Raw genomic sequence first — 11,308 nt, forward strand, 5'->3', positions numbered from 1 at the left:
AGCCTGTTTCGGATTCTGTTTCTCCCTCTCTCTCTGACCCTCCCCCCTTCGTGCTCTGTCTCTCTCTGTCTCAAAAATAAATAAATGTTAAAAAAAATTACTTTGACTACAATCAAGGCAGTATAGCAGAAATATCAGCTGCTTATCTACATGTCTGGCCTATATTACTTATCTGCTCGGGTGTCCAGGAATTCACAGCTGGGGTAAACAGGTGCTCACTACCTCCTCTGGCTTCCTTGGTAAGTTGGCCTGAAATGGTGCTAGACCTTAAATTGCCTTCAGTAGTGCTCAGAAGGGTTGGACCCACTCACAGGTTTTATAAAACATATACTTGATAGGAAATAATTCATAAATTTATTATCTCCCCAAAATTGAATGGTGAAACCTTTGCTTAGATTCTGAAGTTTGGTTTGCATGTCACCCAGACTATCCTAAAGCACAGCTCTGATCACAGAGTCTTGCAGAGTATATGGCCCCTCTGAGAGACCCAGGACATCCTAAATAAAAAATATCATTGTTTCCCATGTTACTGGCTCCCTATTTCTTACCAAGTAAATTTATTTGCTTTATCTCAGTGGATTTAATTAAGCACTAGAATACCTTTCCGACATTGTCCTCTCACATTTGGTCTTGAAACTTTTTGTTCACAGATCTAAAAGAATGTTGTAAAACCATGTATCTTCTCATAGACTTTTAAGTGGGTATTGAAAAAAATGTTATTATAAGTTTAAGTAGTTATAAAAACATAATTCTAAGTATTTATGTCTTTAATAAACATTATAATAACATTTATTATATTATAGAGTATAATTATTATATTACTTTATATGTATCCAGTGAAATCTAAATAATATAGTAACTTGACAACCACCAAAAACTATTTAAAATGCTCTTAAATATGATCTTCTTTAACAGATTTTTTTAAATGTTTTATTTATTTTTGAGAGAGAGAAAGAGAGAGAGCGCGTGTGTGTGCGCATGAGCGGGGGAGGGTCAAAGAGAGAGGGAGACAGAGGATCCAAAGCAGGCTCTGTGCCCCAACAGTCAGTATTTTTATGTCACTCAGTTTTGTGCTTAAACTCGTATTTCCATACTTCTTCCTCAGAATTTTATTCTAATGTAGTTTTATGCTTGAAAGTCTTTTACTGATCATCTCATTATATATCTCTGCAACAACTATCCATCTATCTAGATATGTAGCTTTTTCTGTGACCATAAGGGACTAAGCATTAAATATTAAAGTTATAATAATCTAATATTTTTGGCAAAAGTAGATGGCACCACCCTTCTATGAATCTGAATAATGTTTCAATGAAATACGAAATACTAATTTGCCTGCCATATGCATTCCTTTTCCTCAAATATGTAATAATCTGTTGGAAGTGACATTTCATTTTCTCCCTTTCCTTGAAATCATCCAAAAATATTCCCCTGAGGAGCAGCAGACAAGGAGGGACATGTAACTACTCACCAAGCTCTCAAGACTGAGATTGGTGTCCATGCTGAGGGCACTCTGAAGAGATTGACATTCACCAGCATGCCTTTTATAAATCTTGATTATTCTAATTCCAAGGTAGACAGATATACTGAGCATTGTCATGAGTTTGTTGCCTGAATGAAAAAAGATGGCACAATCTTCAGCACTTCTTACCCACCAGGACTGATCTTCAGGAGAAATAGAGTACTTGACAACATTTAGGGGATGGAAGAAGGTAGCTCATTAAACATAATGTACCATCATCAACTCTAGCCAATCCTACAATATTTATGAATTCCTATCATCTTGACTCCAGGCCATAATATCCTATTTCTAATGCCTAGCTCTGCCATAACCTTAATAAATGTAAGACAGAGAAAGATATGGAGCCCTACCACAGACAATGGCTTCACAGCAGGAGGCTTTGCAGACCCCACTATTTCAAGCATTTGTTTTGTTTTCTGTTTGCCACCTCACAGTATTCTCAGCCAGGGGCAATATACCAGAGTAAGATCCAAGATGGGTGAGAGCTGACCTTTCTTTGCCAAAACAGAAGAAAGGTGATTGTTAAAGATGGAGTGAGAAAGGAAAACCAGAACATTTTCACACAGATCAGTTTGGAGAAAGACATGTAAAAGTAGGGAAGGGAGAGCGGGGGAGGTCTGGGGCTTGATTCCATTGAAACTGTCTGTGCCTCTGAACCCCCAGAAAGCTTTTGTCTCCCCTAGGAGCACATGTACTTCAGTTTGAAGGTCATGATATAACCTGTATTGGAGAGTATTGAGGTTTTTTTGTGCTGTGTTACAATTTAATACAAATTAGCAGATTGCAATATCATTCATTTATGATCTCACAGTTTCTGTGGGTCAGAAGTCTGGGAAGGGCTTCACTAGGCCCTCTCCCCAGGGTCTCACAGATTGCAATTGAGGCAGCAGCCAGAGGTGCAGCTCAATTGAGTCTCAGGATCCTTCTCCAAGCTCCCTGGGCAGCTACAGAATTTATTTCCCTGCAGTTGTAGAGCTCATGATGGTGTGCTTCTTCAGGGTCAGCAGGAAAGCTTCTGTACTGCTTTGAGTTTTTGACTACTGGACCTTCTTCAAAGGGCTCTCTGATTAGGTCGGACCCACCCAGCATAAGCTCCCTTTTGACTTTTGACTCAAAATGAACTAATTAGGGACCTTAATTACATCTGCAAAAATCCCTTCATCTTTTTCATATGACCTAATGACCTAATATAACCTATTCACAGGATACAACCTATAATATTTACAGACTCCATCCATGCTAAAGGGAAAGGATAAAATAGAACATGAACCCAGGGAGCAGGAATTTTGGTGGTCATCTTAGAATTCTGCCTACCACACAGAACCAAACAGAACTTGCTAAATATCAAAATTTGCTGACACTCTCTAATGTTATTCATTTACAAATAAGTTCTATACATATTCTTTTTAACTAAATGCCCTTTTTCTATCTGACCCTGCTTTCAAGGTTTACTTCAAATGCTTTCTTATTTCCAAAGTTTTTGATCTGTATTTCCCCTATGTAGTCATGTTATTTTATTCATATTTATTATTCATATTATTATTTGTATTACTAGTTATTTTATTTGTATTTATTTTATAAATATTTTATCCCCTTCATAGATAAGTCTCCTTGAATCAGGTGTGATATATCTTTACATCATCCATAGGATCAATGCAGTGCCTTGAAATAGAAGGCACTGAATTATTTGATTAACGATTAAATGCATAAATTAAAATTTGCCAATGTCTAAACTTGAGGATGTTTCCAGCTCTGACTTCTCAGACTTCCTCTAGTCTTACATTCAGTTATGTCTGTCACTAGGTTGTAAATGTGTAAAGAACAGGGTCAATGTCTTTTCTGTCTTCCCTAATACATTTCATCATAAATTGTAGCTCTAATTCTTACATGCATTTACATGTGTTTAAAATCAAGTGCCCTTATCTCATTGATATAGACTGACTAAGAGTAATCAAGCATGTGCCTACTGTGGTTTATGGTAATACATTTTTTCATTATTTCCATTTATTTTGAGGTGGGGAAAATCAGTACTGTTCAAGTTTCTGAGGAAAAGGTTAGAGATGTTTGGCATTCCTGATGTCCAATGGTTAGCAGTTATTCTCCTACTGCCAGATTCTCAAGGAAAATTTGCATAGAAGACCTACTACTGCAAAATATCAGTCTTCCTGTGGCTGTGGCCACAAACTCTCCTGTGGAACCCCCAGCTCCGGTGAGATGGACCAAATCACTTGCAAGCTACAGCGAAAATATTTGGCCTTCAGTCTAAAACCGAAAGAAAACCAAAAACAAATGAAAAACCACCAACAAAAAAAACACAGCCCTTTGTTAGATTTATGACAGATTTGTATCCTAATCTTGACCCTTATGATCTTGCCTCTCAGATGGCCAGAGGGAATCCCAGGGGGCAAAAAAGCTTCAAAGGAAAGAAAGTATCTTTCTCTTGGGCTAGGAGCAATATTCAGCTAACGCATGCACTACTGAGCTTCCTATTCCAGAAAGTTCCCCAATTTTCGAACCCATCTGTCATACAAAAGAGGAAGCCAGCCACCAGAGCCAGTCATTCCAATAGGGAGAACTCCTAGGAGAGCAGGTCTTGCAGATATACACATTTTGAAACTCTGCAGGGGAGGGGGAGAAAACCACTTTCCTGAATTTAAAGATTAATACTATACTTGAACTTGTTCTATAACAGTCCTTGCCTTGTTTGGGAGACATCTCTGGGAGACTCCTGCCTGTCTGGTGATCAAATATGATGAGAAATCTTTCTTTCTCCTTTATGGATCATGTTTCATTAGATGCTTACTGCTTTTGGTGATTGGCTCCCTTCATTTCTTCTTTTCCTAACCACCTGTCGGATATACATGAAAAGAATAAATAAGCTTGATGTGTAAAAAAACAAACAAAATCTAAACTAAAACCCTTTAAGCGAAATAGACCACTCTCTGCAACAGAGGAAGTTGCATAACTGCATAACAAGGAAAACTCCTGGAGGAGTGGGGGTGGGGGGAGGAAGCATATATGCAGGATCTAATTGCCAGAGTCTAATTAGTTTTTGACTAGTGCTATAAAACTTAGAGAGAAGCAAAGATAAATATTTCAGCTAATTTCCCCATGTACTGTGAATAAAAGAATGGAAATGATTCTCAAAATTGAATGTTATGAAGTCATTTGCAAAGTATATTAAGTCAGTTCTTCTATGTAATGAAGTGTCCTTTACAGTTTAAGAGACTTTTCAAGCGCTGACATTTCTCTCACAAAGAACATGGCTCTCCTGGCTTCATTATGACTTCTTGAAACAATCTGAACTTTAGACCTTTTCATCTGCCAGCTGAGGACATATCTACACACTAACTAGTGTTTAATAGCTGTGTAGGGCACCAAGGCTCAAAGTTATTTCAACTGTCATGTCCTAAATCTTTGGTTGGGCGACAAAATGTTGAAAGCCTGCTTGATAACGCCTAATTTCTAACCTCCCCCCAAGCCCCGCATTCACTGAGAGAGTTGCACATTGTGCTGAATTTTATTATTTTTTTAAAAATTGGATGATGTGGTAGAAGGTCATTGAGAAATGAATGTCATTACAAAACAATTCAAGGTATCCCTTCCTTTCCTTTGATCAGTTTTGATTCCCTTCACTGGAGACCCAATAACTCCCCCAAAAGTGGTCTCCCGTGCACGATTACTTTGAGGCAATCTAGATGATGCTACATTAGGGAGGTAAGAAAGAGCAAATAACAAACCAGAAATTACTATGTATAAGTTTGCAAACGAGTCCATAATGCTCCCTTTGCCACCTTCACTTAGAGGGGAAACGTGTTGATTTTATTTTGAGTTATAGAGATTCTATTGCTCCTACCTTTAGCTTGGTGGCTGGTAAATGTATCCAACGTATGATTTCATTTCATAAAACAGTTGCTTCTTAATAGATCTTTATAGCTCTCATATTCATTTGTAGGGTTTAGCCCTATGTTTGTACTGCAAAAGAACATATTTTCTTTTCTAATTCAAAAGACATCCATTGTGTATTTTATTCTGGAATGATATGTTTGCTTTATAATGAAAGTTTCCTTTCATTATGTATTTATACATTTATAATTTGTTGACACCATCTTTTTCCAATGCACAATTCACTGTTTCTATCTGTAAAAGAAAACATAAGACAAAAGAAACTGCTGCTTGCTGCAAGTTCCTTGAGGGTAGAGAAACTAATTCCTAGCACAGTCTCTGGGAAATAGTAAAAATTCTTTGTTCAATTAGTGAATGAATTTGTGAAATAGCAATATCTATAAGAATATATGTGAACACATACAAAATTTTTACAAAGTGAATTCACTATACTTAGGAATTAACTACATAGATTAACGTTAGTAATTAACTCAAGTTTTGGCCTTTATATATTTGGAAGTTGCAGATGCAATTTAGAGGTAACCAAAGGCTATTTTTCATAAATCTATGAAGGAAATAGAGAAAAGAAAATATGATATAGTTTCCAATAATGGAAATAGATAAAATCCTGGCATCTACCTCCTAATATATTTATAATTTCATGTCTATGGCTGCCGTAGACAAGCATAAAAATTGTCATCAATTCTAAGATAATTAAATGGAAACACTGCGTGTTAACATTATTCATTCATTCATGCAACAATATCTGTTGTTCACATTATATTAAATTGATTAAACTCTATTAAAACAAATTATATTAAACTGCCTTCAATCTTGAGTGTCTATGATGCCAGAGTTCCATAATTTTTACCTCCCAAAATAGGTTCTATCATTAAACAATGAACTTCTAAAGGTCTAGGAACATATTTTATTTATCTCAGTATTCTCTTCACCCTGCACCTGAATTTTTATGGAATGAAAAACAGTGAAAGGTCTATCAATTTCTGAGAACAAAAAATACACCAGGCTTCCTATATAAACATAAAATTAGAAAATTTATTTAACAATTTATAAGTATGAAATCCACATATAATTTACTAGGCTATCTAAGGAAGCATGAGGATGATGACTGACATTTAATTGCTTGGGGAAACCACTCAACAGAATACAGTTTGTGGGTCAGTGGGAAGAGTGCTGGCATAGGAGCTGAGAGTCTCTGGCATTCTTACGATTTCATTCCCTTGACTTCTTTGGGCCTCTATTTCCTTAAATGGAGAATGAATGAACCAGATCCGTAGTTGTTAATATTTTTAATTCACATTAGCCTTTGTTCAAACACAAATCTTGGTTGGCACCTAGGCAAAATGAGATGCTAGTATTGAAATGGAGAGGCTAGCACCGCCCTCATTTACCCATCTGTCTTTCCTCTGCCTAACTTCCTGTGTTAGCTTCTCAGGGGGTGAATCCTCAAGAAACTCTCAGGCAACAAATACTAGCCTACATTACTGAATCACTAAAATCCCTTTTAGTCCTAAAATTGTGATTTTAGGCTTTGGTACTCATGTTAACCTAGGTTATATCTCTATAAATATGAAAAAGAATATAGCCAATTATACAATGTGGCTACTATCTATACTGTTGTTTTCTAAACCGAACTCATTTTGATCATTATGAGTGAAATAATGAAGGAGTATACAACAATAGAGAAAAGTGACAAAACCTAGATCTCTTTTTTTAATTCTAGTGATCTTAGTGACCTAGTAATGACCAAGCACGTTCTCACCTTTTCCTTTTAAAGAGTAGCTGAAATTGGCCAAGCCAGGCTACCATTCTGGGATTGTTTGTTGTAATCAGAAGTGGAGTCTAAAGTCCTCACCAAGAGAATAAAAGCCTTAGAAACAAATAATCTTTAGAAATAATAAAGTAACTAAGATAAAATAAAATATAAATAATTCAATAATACAATAAAGGCTTAGAAAGAAACAAGTAAAAACTGTGCAATAGTGCCAAGGTCCTAGGTGGCGAGAGAGAGGGTCAGAAAGATCATTTAACTTTGTGAGACCAGAGGTTGGAATCTAAGAGTAAATTATCAAGTCAAATTTCATGGTCATAGAGACAAGAGTGAATGAAAAGAAATCAAGAAATCATAAGTAAAGAATCAGAGGTTTCTGAGTTATTCCAAAGTCAAGATCCAGCATTTGTAAGTTATAAGCAGGCTGTGCATGTGAATAAGTCTAGCTTTAAGAACCAGGAATGGAGGGAACAGTTTGATTTTTTTTTTCCTGTGGCTAAAATGATTATCAAGGGATTCTAAATGCTTTAATTTTCCTCTTTTCCTATTACCCTGATAATTAAGAATTAGTGCTAATTAAATATGCCAGTTTATAGTTCAGCAAAAACAAAGACATCCATTATTTAAACAGGGCTTACCTGTGGAGAAGGGAACCATAAAAGATGGCTTAATTTTTCTATCAAGGGTCTTTGAAAGTAAAAATACACATAGTTCTCTCAAAGTTCTGTCTCTAGGACTTAGAATAGCTCAATATTGACCCTAGGTTATGAAATCTCAAATCTCATCTACCCTGAACTTTTGCACTAGATTCAAACCTAACCTTTCCCTCTTTGCTAATAACTACTTGATAAAGTGCACATAGGGCTTCACCACCCCCAAACACCCCTTTTCCTCACAGAAATTTAACCAGCTCTGTCAAAATCGCATATTTTATTCTCGATCACATATTTCCCCCTTCAAGTTAAAATCATGTAGTAGAGATTCAAAAGAAATAAAAGTAGATTGCACAAAGTAAAGCTCAATACCCCAGAAGGTGAATGTTAAGGGTTGATGTTTCAGCAGCCCAGGTAACTCCTTTCATGATAGACATGTGCCTTTGCAAAAACCTTTAGTCTCTTTAAGTCCTGATTTTCCTGCTTGAAAGAGGGAAAATAAAAATTAAAGTAGTAAAATCTCAGTTTCAATTAGTGGAGATTTCTGGCCTACTTTGGTATCACGCTAGCCTGGTAACTGCCTCTCTCCAATTCTCTCTAGGCACACACCCACACATAGATAGTCCATGACAGTGTCCAAATGCAGACACCTATAGATAACCACTAGAGTTATTCCTTCCAAAAATAAGGCCAGTGTCAATTGCAGAGAAAAAATGAGTAGGCTGATATAGCTATCAATCAACTGAACAATAGAAAATTTTTTTTTACTTCATAAAGCACAGCACTCTTGCATACCTAGAAGAAGGTGGGAAAATACTTTTTGCTCTCTCCCTAGATCAGAGGATTGTTATCAGTGATTCTCAACCCTGGCCACACATTAAAAGGCCCTGAAGATGGCCTGAAGTAGGTAGAATTCTAAAGATGCCACCCACCCCTCTTCAATATTCCCAGGCCCTGGTTATCTGATCAAACACTAATCTAAGTGTGGCTGTGAAAGTTTCTGTAGATGGAATTAAGGCTAGCACTAGTCAACTAATTTTAAAATAGGAAGATGATCCAGGGTAACCTAGGTGTGCCAGTGAAATTACATGGGCCCTAGAAGCAGATAAGGAAGGCAGAAGAATCAGAGATAACACTGCAGAAAGAAAAGCAGGAGAGATGGGGCAGAAGCAGAGATCACAGAGATCCCAAGCACTGGAAGAACTCAAACCCCATGGCTACTCACTTTGAAGTCAAAGAAGCCAGGAGTCAAGGGATGCAGGAGGCCCCTACAAGTTGGGTATGATCCCCAGCCACAGCCAGCAAAGAAACAGGGACCCCGTTCCTCCATGGCAAAGAAACATGGACTCCAGTTCCTCCATGGCAAAGAAACAGGGATCCCAGTTCCTCTGTGGCAAAGAAAGGAATTCTGCCAACAACCTGAATGAACTCAGAAGCTCTGTCCCCTACAGCCTCCAGAAAGGAACACAACCCTGCCTGTAACTTCATATGGGCCTTGAGAACATGAAGTGGAGTAACCAGGTGAGCTCATTAGACCTCTGATCTACAGAACTATAAAATAATAAATGAATGTTGTTGTAAGCCAGTAAGTTTGCAGTAATCTGTTACAGCAGCAATATAATACTGGTACATGGCTTCGCTCTAAAAACAATCAGTATCTGGGGGGTAAGACTAGGTACCAATATTTTTCAAGTTTCTAAATCAGTGCTAATCAAACTTTAATGTGCACAGGAATCTAAGGCATCTTGTAAAATTGCAGATTCTGATTAGTAGGTCTGGGTGAGACCTGAGTTCAAAGAAATCCCCGGTGAATGCTAATGCTCCTGGTCAGGAGACTACCTTGGGAGAAGGAAGGCCCTGGATGATTCTAAATTCACCGGTCTTCCCAATACTTTGTGGCTGTCACATTTAGAAGTGTTCAGAGTACTATTATGTCAGTACCCAAACTGTTCTATATAATGTCAAGACTGCAGTTTGGTGACATAGACGTGGTTATACAGAAAGTGAAGGCAGAGGGGGCAGAATACACTCTGATGGGTTTGGACCCAACAAGGAGACCACAGCAGGTAGGAGTTTTGAAAACTGAACTTTGGCAGGGTGAAAGTGGAGATTTTAGTGTCTCAGTCCTTACCTTGTTCATAACACCACAGAATGAGGCAGTGGGGATAATGGAAGATCTCACCCTTATAGGGCAGCAATTGATGACAATCTAAGTTCTGTTGATAATCAGCTGAAGACCTGAGAAATGGATTCAATCGGCAGGCGGCTTACAAATATGAAGCGCCAACAGGAAATCTAGATAAGTGGTTTTAGCCAACTGTGGGTTTGAGTAGATGTTTCCTCACTTTAGGAGGGGGAAAAAAAGGTGGTGGGGGTATGACAAAACACTAACAAAAGGAAAAAGGAAGCATCACAAAAATTGAGTAAAAGAACATGTCTCTGAAGATAATCTACTACAGGAACCTGGAGAAAATTTTAGAATAATATTTTACAATCTCCCTGAGATTCAAGTAGACATGACATCTATTTAAAAAAGAAGAAGAATTGGGGCGCCTGGGTGGCTCAGTAGGTTAAGCATCCGACTTCAGGTCAGGTCACGATCTCACGGTCCGTGAGTTCGAGCCCCGCATCGGGCTCTGGGCTGATGGCCCAGAGCCTGGAGCCTGGTTCCGATTCTGTGTCTCCCTCTCTCTCTGCTCCTCCCCGTTCATGCTCTGTCTCTCTCTGTCTCAAAAAGAAATAAACATTAAAAAAATTAAAAAAAAAAAGAAGAAGAAGAAGAAGAAGAAGAAATAAGGGGAAAATATGAAAGAAAAGACCATAGAGTGACTTCTGAGGGCAATAGTAACTGGAAAGGAGCATGAAGGTTATTTCTGGAGCTGGTGATGTTCTTTCTGAACCTTGAACTTGGAGCTGGTTACACAGTTGTTTGTACATAGTAAAAATCCATCAAGGTGTATTTTTTGATACATTTACTGTTCTATACATATATTTTAGTGCAATAACAGAATTTAAAGGGACATTTAAATGAACCAGCAGGGAAGAAAGGCAATAGAATACATGAAAGAAGGCTCAGGGTGGGAATAAAGAACCAAACCCAATAACAGCAAAAATCACACCCGGAAATGAAATACTGAATAGCAAAACTGACACTCAGAAAGCTAATAAGTTGTGTAAAGTAACTAATTGTGCACAGCTCTCAGAATGTAAAAGCAAATTAAAAGTTTATACAAATTTTTAGAGGAAAGATGACATTCATGATGGAGAATAAAGATGCAGCTGAGAATCATAGGTTTCCCCAGGGGGCAAAAATATTGAAAAATTGAGGCATAAGTAGAAAGAACAGTCTGGAGTTGAAAATACATTTGCTTTTACTGTTTTAAGAAAGCTACCTTAGCTTCAGGTCAGGCAGAATTTATGAAAGGATCAAACAAAATACATCTAAGAACAAAAACT

The 11,308-nt window shown here is 37.5% G+C and overlaps 1 long non-coding RNA gene across 3 annotated transcripts in view; it reads right to left on the reverse strand.

Annotated features, from left to right (window-relative positions):
- The window catches only part of LOC113599874 (uncharacterized), a 186,400-nt gene extending 176,035 nt beyond the window's left edge, over window positions 1–10,365 (reverse strand). For all 3 annotated transcript variants that reach the window (XR_008297796.1, XR_008297794.1, XR_008297793.1), the window contains exon 1: window positions 1,472–10,365. This is a non-coding gene — a long non-coding RNA (uncharacterized LOC113599874). The remainder of the gene's footprint in view (window positions 1–1,471) is intronic.
- Window positions 10,366–11,308: the final 943 nt, after the last annotated feature.

This window comes from Acinonyx jubatus, chromosome C2, assembly GCF_027475565.1.
Source record: "Acinonyx jubatus isolate Ajub_Pintada_27869175 chromosome C2, VMU_Ajub_asm_v1.0, whole genome shotgun sequence".
Taxonomy (NCBI): Eukaryota; Metazoa; Chordata; class Mammalia; order Carnivora; family Felidae; genus Acinonyx; species Acinonyx jubatus.